Source organism: Apium graveolens, chromosome 6, assembly GCF_009905375.1.
Source record: "Apium graveolens cultivar Ventura chromosome 6, ASM990537v1, whole genome shotgun sequence".
NCBI classification, from domain to species: domain Eukaryota; kingdom Viridiplantae; phylum Streptophyta; class Magnoliopsida; order Apiales; family Apiaceae; genus Apium; species Apium graveolens.
In genome coordinates, this window is record NC_133652.1 from 176,423,236 (window position 1) to 176,445,301 (window position 22,066).

Genomic DNA, 22,066 nt, shown 5'->3' on the forward strand with positions numbered 1-22,066 from the left:
TACTTCGTTTTCATAACTTTTAATCGATTATCTGGTTATTATTAAGAATTTATTCATTCGCCTCCATTGTCCAATCGATCATTTGCCTCATTTGATACATGCAACCTTACTTTCTTGTTTCCTCTAGTTAATTTACCTCATACAGTTTTCTAATTACTCCAATCCACGCCAAAATCTCAGACTCGAAACGTATCATGTATATAGATTTCCGACTTTGATTTGATGTTTTCGCAACTATCCCGTTAGCGGTATAATAGTTCTTCTCTGCACGTAAATGTCCATCATCCTTCGGCTTGCAATTATCCACACTTTTCACATAACTCCATCTGCTACACGGGTTCATTTCACTTCTTTTTAAGATATTCAAAGAATAGATCTTACACAAGAAGGAATTTGTGTATATGATTCTGATTGGAAACCTTTTGTAAGGAATAAGAGTATAAGGAAACAATCGGAGAAATTCATGAATCAACAAATCAGGATTTTAAGAAAAAAGAGTAAATAATGATTTGAATAGGAATGAGACAACCATATTAGTACTCAAGATGGCCATTCTTTCATACCATATGGCACACAGTATATGATTAGGTGACGTCCCACCAGACTCTTTGTCATTTTGACAAATCGTCACACCATAACACTGCTTGTCCCGATTAGGAAACAATATTTTGAAGAAGGAATGATTTGAAAGGAATTTAACAATTACCTTATAAAGATGATCATGAAAGAAGTTCATACTTTACTCGAGATTCATAAGAATGATAAGAAAGATTGATATCATTGGTCGCCATCCGCATTTTATCTGTTTACAACTTCAACACTTTTTCGATCAATAGATCCCATGCCGAATCGTGTATCAACTTTAGAAAGTTCTCAAAAATGCTTTCTTGAATCAATTATTAAAATAATTTCCCACTTACTAGGTCTTATATCTTTAGCGTCACTTTTTCCACATTCATATATGCTTTTATTTGCAATTTTACGAGGTTTATGCTCATAGTTTCAAATTTCGCTTATGCTGCTAATCGTTCAACTTGGCGCCTCATTTGCTAATAAAGTTCTCCCTTTAGAAGGTCTAGAGATTTCCTTAATCTTCTTTGCTCGTACTTAGCTTCTCGTGAATTGACATATTCCTCATGCTCTAATCGTCTCAGCAATTGGATAAATAGTTTCTTCGTAATAGCGGGTCCACTTGTCCTTCCAAACGAACCATACTAATTTCTAAAACAAGTATTCGTCTGGATAATCTGAATCGAACAAGAAACTCAAGTAGTATTTGGACAACCAAGTTTTTAAAAATTATTTGTTCCAAGGAATTTTAGAAAAAAATTGTGAAGAAAATCTCTTTGGAAAACTGGTTTAAAATTTTGAAAATCATACACATGGTCGTCATTACTATATGAGTTGGTTGTCGTCCTTCTCAACTATCACAAGGAATCCAATTAGGAAAGTAATCAGATAAGAGCCCATTCATTTCCATATATCTTTTACCCCTTATTGGGTCCATTTTATCTTCATTGGTCATCAATAATTCCAGTTACCGTTGCATATTATCTTATTCATAGCTTTTCCTCAAATCTTTCATACTGGTAATACTTCCATCATCGTCTCTTACGATTACTGAGTATAAAAAATCTATCCAGCAATCATCAGATTTATTCTATAACACAAGGTTGATATATCACATTACTTCTATTCGTATCATGTTTGGTTATTACATCATCATCTAATTTCAAGAAAACTCTCGATTTCCAATCCTCTCAAATTTCTTTAAAGATCCATCTGGCTCACTCCACAAGATAATCGTTAGTGACATACTCATTAGTAGCTCCCTATAACCTGGTAACGACTATCTTCCGAAACACACGTATCCTCACTCTAGGTTCTTTTAACATTTCTTAATGCCTCGTGTACTCACCATATATTATAGCTTTCGAATCCATCCTTCTGGGTGTTGTAACTCCATAAGACGAGTTTTGAACGGATGTTATAGAACAGAATGTAGAGTAGACAGAAAAGATGCGCACACAACTGAATATCCGGTAGAACTAGAATCAGCGTGTGGGGGGAAATTCTCGAATAGATAGCCTCACATCAGAGAATTAGATAATAATGTGAAAAGGTGCAACCGTCGCAACAGGAGGTGACATGGCGAATACCGGTGAACGAGCAAGGCGTGAATCAGATGATAGTCTTCCGAATGAAGGCTCTGAATGATCAAACAATCCAGGGATAAAAGAATCTTCCATCGCCGCCATCTGAAAATCGCGTCGCTGGACAAGATGTCGAATTTCATCATGAATACCACTAAAACCTGCTATTTGACCGCACTCAACCTCTCGACGTTCTATCTTTCTATTTTCTAATCCTAATCCTAACCCTCTATCCATTCCCGACAATCTAGGCTTGTTTCAGTGACTTATAACCTGTAGCTCTGATACCAACCTGTGACGCCCTCTAAACCCAGGTCAGAAGTTTGGGGCTCACAACACACACCACAATATTTAAACTTCTATATAAAGTATTATATGCATTGACCCTTCTATACATAACCACGGATCGCAACAGGTTAAAGTATGAAAACAAGCCACAACCTTAACTTTTATTACATCGCACCAAAACCCAACTAGTTCAACTTACAATTTCTAATGATATCGTTATTACAATCTTGCATAACCCACCTACACTGTTAAATATATTTATGATGTCATGTCTAATATGATTTTGTTTAGTTTTCAGATCTTACTTAAACAGGACAAATCAGTACTTAACTGGAAATCAGTACTTATACTGAAGTCAGAACATAAGATATCAGAACTTAAGTTATCAGAACTTAAGTTATCAGGAGATATTTATCAGGAGATAATATCAGGACTTAAGGAGACTTTCAGATAAGGAAGGCGGTTGATTGAAAGGAAAGAAGATCAAGACAAATACAAGAAGAGATAGGCATGAAGAAGGAATTCTATGAAGAATAGAATACTTGGAAGAAAAGATAACTAATTGATATATTTTAGGAAGCGGAATTATATTCAATATTAATTAGAAGTTTATCTTGTAACTATGTAGTATATAAACACAGACATAGGGTTTACACTATATGTGTTATCATTATCGAAAATATTATTCATTGTAACCCTAACAGCTCTCATGATAATTTGTTCATCACTGAGAGAGGACAGTTTTATATTGTAATAGAGTTTATTATGTTGAATAAAATCTGTGTTCAGTTACTTGTGTTCTTAATTCGATTTGATTGTGCTAAACACTGTATTCAACCCCCTTCTACAGTGTGTGTGACCTAACAAGTGGTATCAGAGCAATCTGTTAACATACATACAGTAAAGATCCAAAAAAACAATCATGTCTGAAGAAGAATAAACTCCAACCAAGCCCACCAAAACTGAAGAACCTCCAAAGACTCAAATCCATAATCCATATGAGACTATTAGAGTTCCCACACTGAAACCATCTGAATATCCCATATGAAAGGTGAGGATGTCTATGTTTCTAGAAGCTATAAAACCTTGACAGAATCAATGAAGGACCATACAAGCCAACCAAGCTCTCTGTTGTAGTTGCAGGTGAACCAGCAAAGTCTGTACCAAAGGAGAAAAGTGATTACACTGCTGAAGATATCTCATCGATTGTTAAGGATGCTAAGGTACGACACTTGCTGCATAGTGCCATTGATAATGTCATGTCAAACAAGGTAATTAACTGTAAGACTGTAAAGGAGATATGAGATGCCTTGGAGACAAGATTCCAGGGAATTGATTCAATTAAGAAGAACAGGAGGACTCACTCAAGAGTATGAGCACTTTGACTGAAAGCCTGATGAGTCATTGATTGGTTTATATGACAGATTTGTCAAACTCTTGAATGATTTGTCATTAGTTGATAAGGATTTGATCTTGAAGATTCAAATCTTAAAAGAGACAACCATAATCTTGATGAAACAACTCTTGATGAAATTTATGGGATGCTCAAGACTCATGAATTTGAGATGGAATAAAGAAGCAAGAGGAATGGAAGAAAGTCAAGGACAGTTGCTCTTAAGGCTGAGGAGAAATCCCCCAAAGCAGCTGCCTCAAGAAAAGGCAAGGGAAAAGCTCTCATCACAAAGTCTGATACTAAGTCATCAAGTTCTGATAGTGGTGATGACAGACACTGAAAGCTTACCTGAGATGGATCCTGATGAAGAGATTATGAAGATGTGTGCTCTTATGGTGAAAGGAATCACAAGGATTACATACAGGGAGATTCAGAAGGGGAAAGAAATTTTCCAGGAAAGGTGCAAGTTCTGATAAGAAGAGTTTCAGAAAATCTGAAGAAAAAGGAGGAAAGTCTGACAGAGGAGATTACTCAAATGTCAAATGCTACAATTGTGGTGAGAAAGGCCACATATCTCCTGATTGCAAGAAAGTGAAGAGTGACAAATGCAAGGCTCTTGTCACAAAGAAGGAAAGCTGGACAGACACTTCAGATTTTGAAAGTGAGGTAAACTATGCCTTGATGGCAAATACTGATAGCAGTTCTGATACTGCTGACTTAAAGGTACCTCAAACTACTTATGCCTTTCATACTGATGATATTACTGAGTTGAGAAGATATCTTAAAACCATGTTCATTAATTACAGAGATCAAACTTTAACATGTGAAAGATTAACTTCTGAAAATCTTGCTTATAAAAAGAGGAATGATTATTTAGAAAAAGAGTTAGTCATGTTCCATCAAACTCAGAAAGATAGAGATGATGCCTTTTATGTTAGGGATGAAGTACTTAAAATGAATGAATCTCTAAAAACTGAGTTAGAAAAGGAAAGAGAGATTATCATGACTTGGACTAACTCTGGCAGAACAACTCAGAATTTGTTAAGTAGTGGAAACTGGAAAGAGGGCTTAGGTTATGAAGATGATAAGAATGAAAAGGGAACTATAGAAATTGAGCCTATAGTTGTTAAACAAAAGACAAAGGTAAATCCTGTTAAGTTTGTAGCTGTAAAGTCTAATATTGATAAATCAGAAGCTAAAGAGAAATTAACTTCTGACAAACCAAAATAGGATAAGCCAACTGAAGTTAATATAGGCTTAATGACTAAGAAGCAGCTTAAGCACAAGCTGAAAGACGTTAAGAATGTAAACAAGGTAAAGCCACCTAGGAAAAATAGGAATGGAAAGGAAGGTGTGAATAAAAGCAATGATTATAAGCCTATTCCTAATGCTCCTAGAAAGAAATGTTATAACTGTGGAAACTCTAACCATCTGGCTTTTTTTTGCAGGAAGAATAAGAACATAAACTCCTTACCTTCAAAATCAGGAGTTAAGAGTCAGTCTGTTAGATATAGGCCACAAAATCCTTGTTTTCATTGTGGTAGTTTATGGCATTCCATTTATACTTGTAAGGAATATCATAGTTTATAATATGATTATTATCAAATAAAACCTTATATAAAGAAAGTTAGCATTATTCCTTCTAGTGTAAGTTCTGATGCAAAGTCTGATACTGTAAATGCTGATAAGAAGAATGTTAACATAAACTCTGATGTTAAATCCGCTGCAACTGTTAACAAACTTAATAAGGCCAAAGGATCCAAGCAAGTCCGGGTCCTTAAAACTAATCATTAGTGGTCTTTGTGATTGTAGGGCAACAGGAAAAATATCCTAGTTCTTGACAGTGGATGTTCAGGACATATGACTGGAAATAAAGCCCTGCTATCAGACTTTGTGGAGAAAGCTAGCTCAGGTGTTTCTTATGGAGATGGCAACATTGAAATAACTCTGGGATATGGCAATATCAATCTTGGGAATGTCATCATTGAAAAAGTAGCTCTGGTCTCAGGACTCAAACACAATCTGCTGAGTGTGAGTCAAATCTGTGACAGAGGTTATCATGTGGATTTCTTTGAAGAACACTGTGAAGTTGTAAGCAAATCTACAGGCAAAGTTGTTCTGAAAGGATACATGCATGGTAACATTTATGAAGCTAAGCTTTCAACAAGTTCTGATGGTTCTGCAATCTGTCTGTTAAGTAGAGCATCAATTGAAAAATCTGGAATTGGCACAAGAAACTCTCTCATTTAAATTTCAACAATATAAATGAACTAGTCAAGAAAGATCTTGTTAGAGGACTACCAAAATCAGTATTTGCTCCTGATGGCCTTTGTGATTCATGTCAGAAGGCAAAACAAAGAAAATCTTCATTCAAGAGCAAGATTGAATCTTCAATTCTTGAGCCTTATCACCTACTACATGTTGATCTATTTGGTCCAGTGAATGTCATGTCTATTGCAAAGAAGAAATATGCTATGGTCATAGTGGATGAGTTCACCAGATACACATGGGTGTATTTCTTGCACACAAAAAGTGAAACTACATCTATCTTGATTGATCATGTCAAACAACTGGATAAATTGGTCAAAGACTCTGTGAAAATCATAAGAAGTGATAATGGCACTGAGTTCAAGAATTTGATTATGGAAGAGTTCTGCAAAGACCATGGAATCAAGAAGGAATTCTCTGCTCCTGGAACTCCACAGCAAAATGGAGTTGTTGAAAGAAAGAATAGAACTCTTATTGAAGTTGCACGAACTATGCTTGATGAAGCAAAGTTACCAACCTATTTTTGGGCTGAAGCTGTGCTGACTGCTTGTTTTACTCAGAATGCTACACTTATCAACAAGCATGGAAAAACACCATATGAGATGATGAAAAAAAAGAAGCCAAATCTGAAGTATTTTCATGTATTTGGATGCAAGTGTTTTGTTCTTAAGACTCATCCTGAACAGCTATCCAAATTTGATCTAAAAGCTGATGAAGAAATTTTTGTTGGATATCCACTTTCCACAAAAGCCTTCAGAGTCTACAATTTAAGAACAAGGGTTGCCATGGAATCTATCAATATCTCTTTTGATGATAAGAAGATTACTGGACTTGAATATTTCAATGATCATGATCAGCTGAGATTCGAAAATAAAGTTTTAAATTCTGATTCTGTATATCCTAACAGTCTAAATCCTGATACTGCAAACTCTGATGGATTAAACTCTGATGTTATTAAAACCGTGGTGACTACGCCAACGTAAGATGCACCCATGTAGGGGGAGCATATTGAAGATCCAACCACATCTCAAGAAGCATCATAATCTACAACAGGCTCTTCAAGTTATGATTCATCAAGTTCTGATGGGCCAAGTTCTGATAATTCTGGAAACTCATGTTCTGATATTTTTGGAAACTCAAATTCTGAAGGATCCAACTCAGAGCGCATAATTTCAGGGGGGCATCATAAAATGTTGATGAAGATAGCATGGATCATGGGGGAGCATCCAGTTTTAGAGATAACCTTCCATCTGCAAGGAAGTGGACTAAAGCACATACACCTGACTTAATTATTGGAAATTCTGATGCAGGTGTCAGAACTAGAACAGCTACATCAAATGAATGTCTCTATCATTCTTTTCTTTCTCAGACTAAACCAAAGAAAGTGGAAGAAGCTCTTCAAGATGCTGATTGGGTGCAAGCAATACAGGAAGAGTTAAATGAATTTGAAAGAAACAAAGTCTGGACCCTAGTGCCAAGACCAAAGAACAGATCTGTTGTTGGTACAAAGTGGGTGTTCAGAAACAAAACTGACAGTGATGGCATAATTACAAGGAATAAAGCAAGGCTGGTTGCAAAAGAATACTCTCAACAGGAGGGAATTGATTATGATGAAACATTTACACCAGTTGCTAGATTGGAAGCCATAAGGATATTTTTGGCTTATGCTGCTCACAAAAAGTTTACAGTCTTTCAAATGGATGTGAAAAGTGCTTTTCTTAATGGAGAATTGGAAGAGGAAGTATATGTTGAACAACCTCCAGGCTTTGTAGACCCCAAATTTCCTAATAATGTCTACAGGCTTGATAAAGCACTTTATGGCCTTAAGCAAGCTCCAAGAGCATGGTATGAGACATTAGCTCAGTTTCTTCTGGAAAGTGGATTTAATAGAGGGACAATTGATAAAACATTGGTCTATCTCAACCATGGAAAGGACTTACTTTTGGTACAGATATATATTGATGATATCATTTTTGGTTCTACAAATGACAGACTTTGTAAGAAGTTTGCCAAGCTGATGCAGTCAAGATATCAAATGAGTATGATGGGAGAACTTAGTTATTTTCTTGGCCTTCAAGTCAAGCAGAATGAAGAAGGAACTTTTATTTGTCAATCTAAGTACACCAGAAATTTGTTGAAGAAGTTTGGAATGCAAGATTATTCAAGTGCATCCACTCCTATGGCCACTGCAACAAAATTGGATAAGGATACTAGTACATCAGTAGATATTACTGATTACAGAGGTTTGATTGGATTACTACTCTATCTAACTACAAGTAGACCTGATATCATGTATGCTACCTGTCTTTGTGCAAGATTACAAGCAGATCCAAGAGAACATCACTTAACAGCTGTGAAAAGAATTTTCAAGTACCTTAAGGGTGCAACTGATCTGGGATTATGGTATCATAGAGAATCAGACTTTAAGCTAATAGGTTACTCAGATGCAGATTTTGCAAGATGCAAAATTGACAGGAAAAGCACAAGTGGAAGCTGCCAATTTCTTGGAGGCAGATTGGTTTCTTGGTTTAGCAAGAAACAGAAGTCAATTTCCACATCAACTACAGAAGCAGAATACATTGCTGCAGGAAGCTGTTGTGCACATATTCTTTGGATGAAGAATCAGTTACTGGATTATGGGTTATTTACTGTGATAATCAAAGTGCTATTGCTATGACAGATAATCCAGTTCAACACTCAATGACAAAGCACATCAGCATTAGGTACCACTTCATAAGGGAACATGTGGATGAAGGTACAGTGGAATTGCATTTTGTTCCAACAGATCAACAACTAGCAGATATCTTCATAAAACCACTGTGTGAAGCTACTTTTACAAGATTGATAAATGAACTTGGAATGATTTCAGGTTCTTTCTCTAAATCTACCTAGTTTATGTTCTGATACATCAGACTTTATGATTAGTATTTACAGATATTACTATATTTGTGTATTATGTGCTTAAATTGAAATTTGCTTAAGTGCTGATTGTTGTCTGATGTGAATTTCTAAACTCTGATAGTGATATCAATGTTTCTGTGACTATTCAATCCAATGAGGATAACTGTGCTAGATTCTGACCTAGTAGTCTTTAACATACTAAAGATCCCATGTTTGAAGTAATTGTTTATGTGGAAATCTTTAAACACAAGAAAATTGTGATATTGAGCTTAGTTGAAGTTTACTTTGTGTATCTTATTACTAAGTCAAAAACTAGAATGGTCCTTCTTATCTGTTAAGTTCTGATGTTAGTAAATCTGATGGATGTACTAAGTGCTGATAAGCCTCACTTATCAAAAGAAAAAAAAAGAAATAAAAAATCAGGTACTCCTTTGAGATCGAGAGTAAAAATGTGAAAGGGAAGACCCAAGTGTATTGCTGGTATTAAGTAATATGCATTAGAAAAAGCAAAATAAAATTTTCTTGGTGACTTTTTACATTCTCTGATTACTGGAGAAATACTCTGATAATAGCATAAATTCTGATAAGCAGTCGTGACTCACTTACACTGAGAAGCCACTGTAAAAAGGAATTTCAAAAGATGCATAAAATGAGCACAAAACAGTTGAGATGGACTCATGCATGAACTCATTCTATAGTAGACTTCAGAATAATGACAGATTTTGAGAAAAGTTCTTAGTTATGCCTTATTTCTAAGATGTACTGAAGTGAATCAGACTTTACTCTTTTTTTGATATTTAGCTTATTACACACACATACACTCCATATGAATGATGAAAATTACTGTGGTGATAAATGTTGTTTTAGATGAACAGTTTAAGTGTCAGTTGCATAAATTCTGAGGACAAGTTCTGATGGAAGTTCTGATGATTAAGCTCTGTTGAACCCATATCAGTATTTGTGTGAAGAATTACGGGAATAAACATTCACTTTTCGAGTAAAGAAGCCATATTCTGATGACTTTTAAATTCTGATAATAATCAAGTTCTGATGCTGACGTGACAGTATTTATTTACTTGGTTTATTTTTGGTCATTACTTGAACGGTCATATTTTTACAGAATATTGGTTTATGTGAGATAAATAAGTCATAATCATTATGGGTTAGTGGTTAACGTGTATGTCCTGAAAAACTGCATGCGCACAGTAATTGTTATTATATCCTGTGCCCATTAACTCTGGCTTTAGATCTTTTACTAACTGTTATTATTACACATCAGTCTAGGGAGTCGAGGGGTCATTATTTTTACTTGTAATTTTTTAACCAGTCCTCGCGTCCCTTAGTATTCCATTGCCTATTTAAATGACTGATCATTCATCAGTAAAATCACATCTATTCATTTCTCTCAACCATTGGCACATTTTAGTTGGTATTACTGTTATGGCACAGAACTGTAACTATCTTTCAAAATAGAATTCTGACTTCATATCCTATCAACAACATTTCATTCGTCATCTGGATTCAACTTCCAGAGAACATTAAAAATGATCTGTTGTCTTTCCAAAGAGAAGTTCATCTTCATATTCTTAAATAGCTGGAGCAAATCTTTCGTCTTGTTGTTCTCTTTGTTGAAAATAGGAAGAAGAAATAATTGGCATCCATCCGTTTCTCTTCACCATCATCTTTGTCAGGCTTCTTAGCTTAGGACCAAGGCTGTTGATGTTAAGAATCCTAGATTAGGACTATCTTGTAATTTTTGCATGTAATTGATAAATTTCATGAAATGTACTCATCTGATATATCAATGAAATTTTCTTTAATTGCAAGATTTGTTCTTTATTTCTCAAGTTATGTGATTGTGCATGTTCAATTGCAATTTATTAATCTTTACTTCATCGATTTTTAATTTTATTTTGTGATGAATGTTTTGATTAAATTCTGTTGATTTGAGGAAACAACTGAGGAACAGGTTCAAACATCAGAACCTGTTGTTGTAGAAGCTGAGAAGGTCTCTTCTCAGAAAGATACTGTAACTGGGAGTTTTAGGCCTCTCAAAAGGCTTAGAAAGCTAAATCCTGGTGATAAAGCTCCTACAGTGTCTCCACCCTTGAAGAAAATGAAAAAGCAAAAAGCTCAAAGGGACACAGTTGAGACATATTCAAAAGGTGAGGAAACAACTAAGGAAGGGGGTCAAGAATCTCTGATCCCAATTGAACCAATTGTTATTGAATCACTTCCTTCTGCACAACCAGAAACTGCTCAATATAGAGTGTCTACACCTCCTGTATCACCTATAATTGAACAAGTACATACTGAAGACCCAGGTCCAAGTGCTAAAATTGATATTCATAACTTGATTGTGCATGAGGTTCTGAACTTGGAAGCTCCAGCAACTCAACTTACTCCACCAACAACACCAATTCAAGATGCTGATTTCAATGAAGATGTTCCAACTACACCAATTAAGAATCTGGATGACGAAAATCAGACTTTAGGTGGGCATCAAGATTTGGCTGTTGATCAGAACTTAGATGCAGATCAGAATTTAGAGGATGATGTTGAAGCCTCTATTGCCTCACATACTGCTATCCTATCAGAGGATGCTGATACTGCAGGATTTATAAGTTCTGATGTTGATAATGCTGAAACTACTGGTGAAGCTGCTACTAATCTAGAGGCTGATGCAGCTGTTCCATCAGGACATGCACCTCAACAAATAGTTAATAAAGCTGATTTAGTCAAGAAGTTTGTTAGAGGGGAAGCACCAGTACCTTGGAGTGAAATTCCTAGAGGAAAGGAGTGGACTAAGAAATGGAACACAGTTAGTTTTTTTCCTTCTGAAAAGATTCTTGCTAAGCATCTGGCAAAAGCTGATGAAATGCTGATAAATGATGATTTTAAGGCACAGCTGAGAGTTACTGCATTGAGTACTAGGCACCTTTAAGGTCAACACTCAATAACTCATGCCAAGGTGAATAAAATTCAAAAAAACCTTGATCCAGCAAGATATGAATGTGAAACTTGAAAAGAACATATTTTTCAAGCCTGCCTTTGACAGAATTGCCTACATTGAGAAAACTCAGGAGAAGCAACCATAACACCCTCTAAATCCGGGGTATAGATTTGAGGCATTATTAATAATAACTACAAACTAAACCTGCACAAGTGGAATATAAATATTATAATTACCCCGAACTGCTACTACTCAGGATCTTTTAAGGTTAAGAGTTGAAAACAAGAACGACACACTAACTTTATTACAACCCAATTAAAAACAATATGTCTCAAGAACTCTCTTTGTTACAAAACTTTATTCTATCTGTATTCTCATCACACAACTTTTATTCAAACCACACAAAACTTTTATTTAACCCAACATTACTACTTATCCTATTACACCTGATCTGGTAGCTCAAAGCTCTCTTTGGGGATAGGGATGAACACTTTTGGTATAAGAGGGTCCCGCTGCTTGACTCGCTTCTTGACTACGCGGGTCCTGATGGGTTTCATTCTCTACCTTGACTGTAAAACAATAGGAATAACAATAAAACAGGATGAGCCAAAATTTCTCAACAAGCCTGCAATAATAAATATCTAGTATAAAGAGAGAAGAATAGATGAACCGATAATCTGTTGGTTTGAACAACCATCTGTATCTATATAGGATAATAATTTGCCAACACTGGCGAGTGCCAAATGAACAAGACTGGAAACAAGAACCAACATATGCACTGTAACCTGCTGATCAGTCGGGATACAATGTGAATCTATACCCAACTGCATAGACCCAACCAAGATAAGGAGTACTCAGGAAACTATGGCCTATTAATTAAAGGTCTGGGTAAAACCAGCCCGTATCGTAACCATCCAGTCCAAGATTTACCATTCGGAACAATCGGAATGTTTTTGATGTATCCCAACATCAGGATATATCCGAGTATATGTAACAAGGGTAAAAGTATTGGAATATGAATAGGGAATTCAATAGATTGGGAGAAATCAAGAATCGAAATGAAATAGAAATGAGATTCAATAATAGTGTAAAAGTGTATATGAACAAAATTTATCAAAGTGTAACTGATATGGAAAATGGGATATAATTCACTATTCAGAATTTTAAATAAGGGAAAAACTTGCCTTGTGCGTACTTAACCTGGTTCAACTCACCGCCTTCGGTCTCTAGCTTGAATCTGCCTTTCTGACACTGAACCAATCATAGAAAGATAGTCGTTTAGATAATTTACTACATACGCGTATCTCGAATTGATGCTACGCAATCCTATCAATCTACCCATGCATTTCTATCCGACTCGCATCTATACATATATAATTATATAGCACATAAGGTTCACATAACCACGTAAAGCACATAGCACATAAGGCACATAATTAATTTTTGGACTTATAAATATTTTTAGAATCGATATTAGACTCATACCTGTATTAACTAACCCTATATGATTTTATTATAATTTTTCGGGATTTATTTGACTCGATTCTACCCCTATTAGGGCCTATAAACCAATAACTACCACAAGACCACTCTCTTTCAAAGAAATTAAGACCTATAATTATTTTTATTGGATTCGTTTCATTTTTTCTGAGTCTAAGGGTCTTCGTTTTACTCAAATCAGATTTACGGTTTAATTATTATGAATTAAATAAGATTTAATTAATTAATAATTAATTATAGATAATTAATTATAATTAATTAATCCCTAATTATATTTTAAAATAATTAATTAATAATTATTGTATTTTAAAAATAATTAATTCCTAATTATTTGGATTAATTACAATTTACTACACTTATTTACAAATTATTAATACTTACTCGATTAGATCGATTATTTACAAATAATCAATCAATACAAATTAACTGATACGTTATTTATCGGATAAATAAATATTACTCGAATCATAATCTAACTCAGGATCAATTACTCGTATAAATACGAGCTACTCACGATCCTCACATAACTATCGAACTGTTATTATTACGATTATAGCTTATATGATTTATTAATCAATTAACTATCTGTATTTAATTATTCAATACGAATAATCAGTACGACATTCTTCGAATAATTATCGCTCGATTAATAATTCTAACTTAACGAATCACTATTCGAATATGTACGAGTTACTCGCGATATTTAACTAATTAACGAATTATTATTCGCATTATTTGATTATTTTTAATCCTTATTTATTAATTAATTACCTAATTATTTATTACATAATTATTAACTAAATAGATAACTAATAAATAATTAGATAAATAATTAAATAATTAATTAAATACTTAAATTCGAATTCCTAAATTAATAAAATAATTCAGAAATTAATTATAATATTTTTCAGAATTTAAAACTAATTTTTAATTGATTTATAGAATTAATAAAACTAATTTTTGATTTTACAAAATATAAATAAATAATTTGATAATCCAGAAACATGACACAGGGACAGGTTTTCAGGGTTGGGGGATCAAACCCCGGGTCGAAACCGAGTGGAAAACCGGGTCGAACCCGGGTCTTCAAGAACACGGCCAAGCTGCCCAGAATCCGGCGATGGTGGCCGGTTCCGGCGAACTTTCCGGCGAGCAATTTCTCAGCTTCCAGGCCATCGTTCTGCAAGGTTCTTGTCCCGTTCGATTCCACGTAACTACAGCAACACAACCCCGTTGTTCTCTTTCGTCTCCGTCGCCCAGGTCATCTTCTCCGGCCAGAAACAGAGCATTGGCCGGCGAACGGTAGCAGAATCCGACGAATCGATTTCCAGGCAAAACAGACACCGTTTGATTCCTTTCTTGGTGGATTTTCACTCCAAATCACTTCAGGAACAGAACCATATCAATATCATCGTCCAATAACCCCAGGAACGATTTCTCCGATCAAACCAAAGAAATTTCCGGCCAAATACTAAACTAACAGATTCGTACACGAAAAATTACAAATAATATATCAAAATAATACTTATCACTTGTATAATCTAACCCCTATAACCAAAATAACCTCATATTCATGTAACTTCAAAAACGAATTAAAATAAAATCGTATAAACTTGAAAATAAGAACTACTACCTAGAACATAACTCTGATCAATTAAATAGCACAAATCAGTTGTAAACAAGTACAAGAAACTATACCAAGTATCAAAATCAACCCAGAACCCCATAATCAAAAACCCCCAATTTCAGTCCAAGAACCCTAAATCACACATTGAAAATCTAGGCAACAAAACATAAAATTAATGGTATGAATAGAAAGTAGAGATCAAAAGCTTTGTTTTGGTTACTCACATGATCGATTTGGATAACAGAATCACTCTCAAATCTGCAGTTGAATTATCTGGATATTTTTCACCCCCACAAATATTTCTTGAATATTCTGATTTTTTAATTATAATTAACTGAATAATTAATAACAAATCAGGTATTTATATTTATGAAAATAATACCCCTAAATAAAATTAAGGGTCTAATTACACATCTAATAAAAATATTTGGCCCCAATTTTTATGATTTTTGGGTATTAATAATGAATTTTTAAATATCCAATAAATATAAAATTAATGCCAAAAATTCCCAAAAATTATGAATATTACATAAATGCAAAGAAAAATGATGTATGATAATTTCATGATCATATAAAAATAAAATGTGATTTTTGTGGGGTTTTTGGTAACGAAGGGGTCCACAAAGTCATTTTTTGCGAAAAAGGTAAATTTGTAAAACGTCTAGGGGTTCAGAATTGTGATATGGTATAGGTTGTTTTTGGAAAAATAGGGCCAATGATTTTGTTTAAAATACGGGCTTTTAAAACACTGTTTGAGCTGTACGGGTTTTGATATAAAATATATAACTTGCGATAAAACACTCAATAAATATCCAAAACACGTTAAGGTCAAAACAGACAACAAGTAGCACATAACGATTAGGGTTTAATGACTCAACACAGTTAACCATATAGTAATACACATAATTTATCTTTATTACAATATAATACAAGTGAAATTTCTCGGTCGTTACATTCTCCCCCCCCCCTAACAGGATTATGTCCTCAGAATCACGCTATGAAAATAATTGAGGATACTTTTCTAACATTTCACTCTCAAGCTCCCAGGTTGATTCTTTAACCACTGGGTTTCTCCACAAAACTCTCACTAATGACACATACTTATTTCTTAATACCCTCTCATGTCGATCTAGAATCCTTATCGGCTGCTCTACATACGATAAATCTGCCTGAAGTTCTATTGGCTCATATTCTATTACATGCCTTGTATCAGGGTTGTACTTTTTAAGCATAGATACATAAAATACGTTATGGATATGCTGCATATGGGGTGGTAAAGCTAACTCGTACGCAACCTTTCCGACTTTCTTCAAAATTTCAAATGGTCCAACGTAGCGAGGTTTCAATTTGCCTTTGTTACCAAACCTAGTTAATCCCTTCAATGGTGATACTTTTAGCATACATGTTCCCCTTCCTGATAGTCCATATCCTTTCTGGATTGATCGGCATATTTACGCTGTCGATTATGCGCTGCTTCAAGTCATTTGCGGATAAGTTCTACTTTTTCCTTGGTCTGCTGAATCAGTTCTAGACCTAGAATCTTATGTTCTCCAACTTCATCCCAACATGTAGGTGATCTGCATTTTCTTCCATATAGAGCTTCATAAGGTGGCATCCCGATACTTGCTTGATAGTTATTATTGTAAGAAAATTCCACTAGCGGTAAGTGCTCGTCCCAATTGCCTTCAAAATCTATCGTGCATACACGTAGCATATCTTCGATTATTTGGATTGTCCTTTCGCTTTGCCCGTCTGTTTGTGGATGATAAGCAGTACTCATGTTCAACTTGGTTCCGAGGCATTCTAGGAATTGTCTCCAAAATCTCAAATTGAAACGGGGATCTCGATCCGATACAATCGATATGGGTACTCCATGACGCATTATAATTTCCTTGAGATATAAGTGCACTAACTTGTCCAGTGAAAACCTTTCGTTGATCGGAAGGAAATGTGCTGACTTCGTTAATCGATCAATGATAACCCAAATTGCATCATGATTTGCTTTCATCCTTGGAAGTCCCACTACAAAACCCATGGTTAAGTGCTCCCATTTCCATTCTGGAATATCTAGTGGTTGTAATAGTCCTCTCGGGCGTTGATGTTCAGCTTTCACTCTTTGGCATGTATAACACTTGCTGACCCATTCTGCTATCTCTTTCTTCATATTTGGCCACCAAAAGTTTTCCTTCAGGTCTCTGTACATCTTTGTGCTTCCGGGATGAATAGAATATCTTGAACTATGAGCATCTTGCAAAATTTCCACTTTTAATTCCGGTACATTAGGTATCCAGATCCTCGAAGCAACTCGAAAAATTCCTTTGGCATCCTTCTGACTGGTAATCTCTTCTCCTATCAAATTATCGATTTCCTGGTCCATTACTTCTTCCTGACACCTTCTTATTTTCTCCAATAGTTCCGGTTGAAAAGTCATAGCGTAGATCATTTCAGTAGGGTTTTCTGGAACACGAACTTCAATCTCAAATTTATCAATTTCCTTGATTAAATCTTCTGAAGATGTTAACAAGTTCAATCGTTGCTTTTGACTTAACACTTCTGCTACTACATTGGCCTTGCCAGGATGATAATTGATTGAGACGTCGTAATCTTTGATTATCTCTAGCCAACGTCGTTGTCGCATGTTAAGTTCCTTCTGGGTGAAAATATACTTCAAGCTTTTGTGATCCGTATAAATCTCACATTTTTCACCGTACAGATAGTGTCTCTAAAGCTTCAGTGCGAACACAATTGCTGCTAGTTCGAGATCGTGCATCGGATATTTCTGTTCATGCGGCTTTAACTATCTGGAAGCATATGCGATCACGTTTCCATGTTGCATCAAAACACATCCAAGTCCTCGATACGAAGCATTGCTGTATATGACAAAGTCTCCTTGATCATCAGGTAAAACAAGCACAGGTGTGGTTACTAATCGATTTTTCAATTCTTAGAAACTTGCTTCACATTTCTCGTTCCATTCGAACTTTTCATTCTTTCGCGTCAACTTCGTCAATGGTACGACTATCTTTGCAAAATCTTTAACGAATCTTCTATAATAACCAGCTAATCCCAAGAAACTTCTGACTTCCGTTGGCGTCTTTGGTCTTTCCCTATTTAAAATAGCTTCAATCTTCGCTGGGTCCACTTGAATTCCTTCAATACTGATGATGTGTCCTAGAAACTGCGCTTCTTTTAGCCAAAATTCACATTTTGAAAATTTCGCATAGAGTTGTTCCTTTCGTAACGTCTCCAATGTCATTCTTAAGTGTGTTGCATGTTCTTCTTCCGTCTTCGAATAAATCAAGATGTCATCAATAAATACAATGATAAACTTATCCAAGTACTTCTTAAATACTCGATTCATCAAATCCATAAATGCTGCAGGTACATTCGTTAGTCCAAAAGCCATCACGAGAAATTCATAATATCCGTACCTTGTTCTGAACGCAGTCTTTGGAATATCTTCTGCCTTGATCTTTAACTGATGATAACCTGATCGTAAGTCGATTTTTGAAAACCATGATGCTCCTTTCAGTTGATCAAATAAGTCATCGATGCGAGGCAAAGGATATTTATTCTTGATAGTTAACTTGTTCAGCTCACGATAATCAATACACAGTCGCATGCTACCATCCTTCTTTTTCACAAACAATACTGGTGCACCCCATGGGGATACACTTGGCCTTATAATTCCTTTGTCGAGAAGTTCTTGCAACTGCTTTGCTAATTCCTTCATTTCAATATGTGCCATTCGATATAGAGCTTTCAAAATTGGTTCAGTCCCTGGCGCCAAATCAATAGTGAACTCGACTTCTCGATCCGGTGGAAGTCCTGGAAGTTCGTCAGGAAAGACATCGGAAACTCACACACTACAGGAATATCTTCAATCTTCGGGTTTTTCTTTGTCAGTATCCAACATGTAAGCTAAGTAAGCTTGACAACCTTGGCGTAGCAATCGTTTCGTCTGCATTATTGTTAAGAATCTCTGCTGTTGTTTTTCTCCTTTAAATATTATCGTTGTATTTTCTTCAGTCTGCAATTTCACTTTCTTGTTTGTGCAATCAATCTGAGCATTATTACTAGCTAGCCAATCCATTCCTAAAATAACATCAAATTCTCCTAACCTGAAAGGTATCAAGTCAACTGAGAAATGACATCTCCCTATCTCAATATCACAGCCTGGGCATATTTGATCTACTATAACCTGATCATCATTTGCTAATTTTATGACTAACACTTCATCTAACCACTGAATCTCACAGTCTATCTTAGAGATAAAATCTTCTGAAATAAAAGATCTAGTAGCTCCTGAATCAATTAATACTAGTGCATTTACGAAATTCACAGGGAGCGTACCTGTAACCACATTCGGACTCTGTACTGCTTCCTTCATTGACATGTTGAAAGTCCTTGCCCTGGGCTGATTTTGTGGTGGTAGTGGAGGTGGAGGTAATGCTAAAACCCTTGGAATACTAGCGGCCGTTGTAACTCCTCTGCAGTCCTTGGCAATATGTCATTTTCTTCCGCACTGGAAACAAGTGACCTCTACTCTTCCCATCGAACATTCTCCAGAGTAGTGTCCCCTTTGCTTGCACTTGAAACACGTGACATTTGGCTTGTTGCAAATCCTCATATGCTTTTTACCACATGTTCTACAATCAGGTATAGGCGGTCGGATAAGTCTCTGCTGAGTTGGGGCGGGAAGTCGATTACTCGTCCTCTGGTTATTTTGTTCTGGTCTCTTGGCATTTACTTTTCCCCGGGCTTGAAATCCCGACCTTCTGTTGAAACGGTTCTGGGAATTTCCTGGTCCCTTCTCTTTCTGAGCTGTTTCACTCTCACCTTCAATAATCATGGCCTTCTGAACAATAGCCTTAAAAGTCGTCAACTCAAATACAGCTACTCTACTACGAATCCATGGTGTCAGTCCGCTTTTCATCCGTATCCACTTGCTCAGGAAAAAATCTGGCCAATTCAGTGAACTTGGTCTCATAATCTGCGACTGATAAATTGTCTTGTTTCAGCTCCAGGAACTTGATTTCCATCTAGTTCTTCATAAAATGAGGAAAATATTTCTCCAGGAAAAGATCAGTGAATCTATCCCAGGTCACCATACCTTCCCCTTCCAAAGCTTTCTTCGATTCCCACCAGTAATTGGCTTCGCCTTTCAGAAAATAGCTGGCAAAGTCCGTCTTCTGTTCTTCCTCAACTTTCACCAATGTAAAAGCCTATTCTATCTCCTTCAGCCAAGCTATCGCCTTTGTAGGATCCTTGGAACCGATAAATTCTAGAGGCTTTACCGCTTGAAATTGCTTGAAAGTAACTACAGGTGCTGCTGGAGGTACTTGATATCCTGGATGAGCGGCTTGCTGTAGCATTTGTTGTTGAAACTGTTGCTGTTGTTGCTGCATTTGTTGTTACATCATCAACATCCGCTGTTGCATAAGATGAAATATCTGATCCATCTGATTATTATCGTTTTAGCCCTCGGTATTTCCGTTAGACGAGTCGGGTCGTGCTTTTCTTTTAGGTGCCATCTTTCTGATAATAAAACAATGGGTTCTCTTAATAACAATATACTAAACAGGTGTTATGGAATAGAAACAATCTTTATAATATTAAAACAACGTTAAAACAGTTGATATGGGGAAAGAAAATAATTTATTAAATATCTAAATAAATAAAACAGTGCGATGTTTAAATAAATCCTTTTTAAAATAATTTTAAAAATTTTAAAAATATAAAGGGTACCACATGATCTTAAATAAAACAACATTTTAAGATATGCAATAATAAAATAGTGAAATAAATGTAAATGCTTAAATGACTAGGAAATAAAGAAAACGTGAAAAAGTTCATCTTATATATATATGGGTAGGACACCAGCTGCAGGTGTTAATGCTTGATACAAAAGTCGATGATATGTCAGTCATACTGCTACTGCTATCAGCAAAACTAGTAACTATCCTCATACAAACTAGTAATACTATACTATGCTACCTCTATCTACAGATATATATAAGATACAACACTCCTCCATCTGCTAAGATCAAAATCCTGGTGGCACACGGCTCAGCTCCTCCTGCAAAGCCTCTAACACTGCCTCGGTAAGTCTCATCGCCCTACGGTATGCTGCCTCTGCACTAATGTCCTGCTGCCTCAAGTCAGTAAGCTCCTGAGAACTAACTCTGTGAATCTGGCGTAGCCTCTCTCTCTCAATATGTAGTCTGGGTGAAGTGCTCGAACTGGACCATCCACCTGTGTCTCAAACAACCCAACGATCTCTCTACACTGATCCTGCCATCTGACCCTCTCCTCTCTCTCTGACTGGAAACGCTGATATGTAATTGTATGATGCTCACGAAGATCCGTACGGGAACTTTGAGAAGGAAATGGTAATGGCTCATCTACTACTACCTCGTTCATGAACTCCGGCTGTGGAAACTGGAATACTCCGGGCACCGGGGCATACACAGCTAGCGGTGCAGGAAATAAAACAGGCTGCTCCATGGGTGCATATACTGGTGGCTCTAACTCAGTCTCCATCGGTAGAATCTCTGGAATCTCAACTGGTGGCACAGGAACCTGGGGCTCTAAATCCTCCCACTGTGGAATGTCAACCATGTCAGGAATATCGAACATCGGGAACTCTAATGGTGGAAAATCAGGTATCTCCGGCTCAAAATAAGGAAAATAATCGACAAAATATGGTACCTCTGATGGAGGAGGTATCTCTGGTGCTGGTCCAGGTGGCAATGGTGGAGGTGGTGGTAATGGAGGAAAGATCTGCACTAATACTGGGGCCAGTACTCGTGCTACCCCTGGATCTGTCTCGGTCCGCTCCGTAGACGATGACGAAGAAGTCATCTAATATACATAACAATAATAACACAAGAACAATCAAACCACAATCCTAAAACTTATAACTTCTAATCACATAAACAAACAATCCTAACATTCTTACTTATATCCTATATGACCTTCCT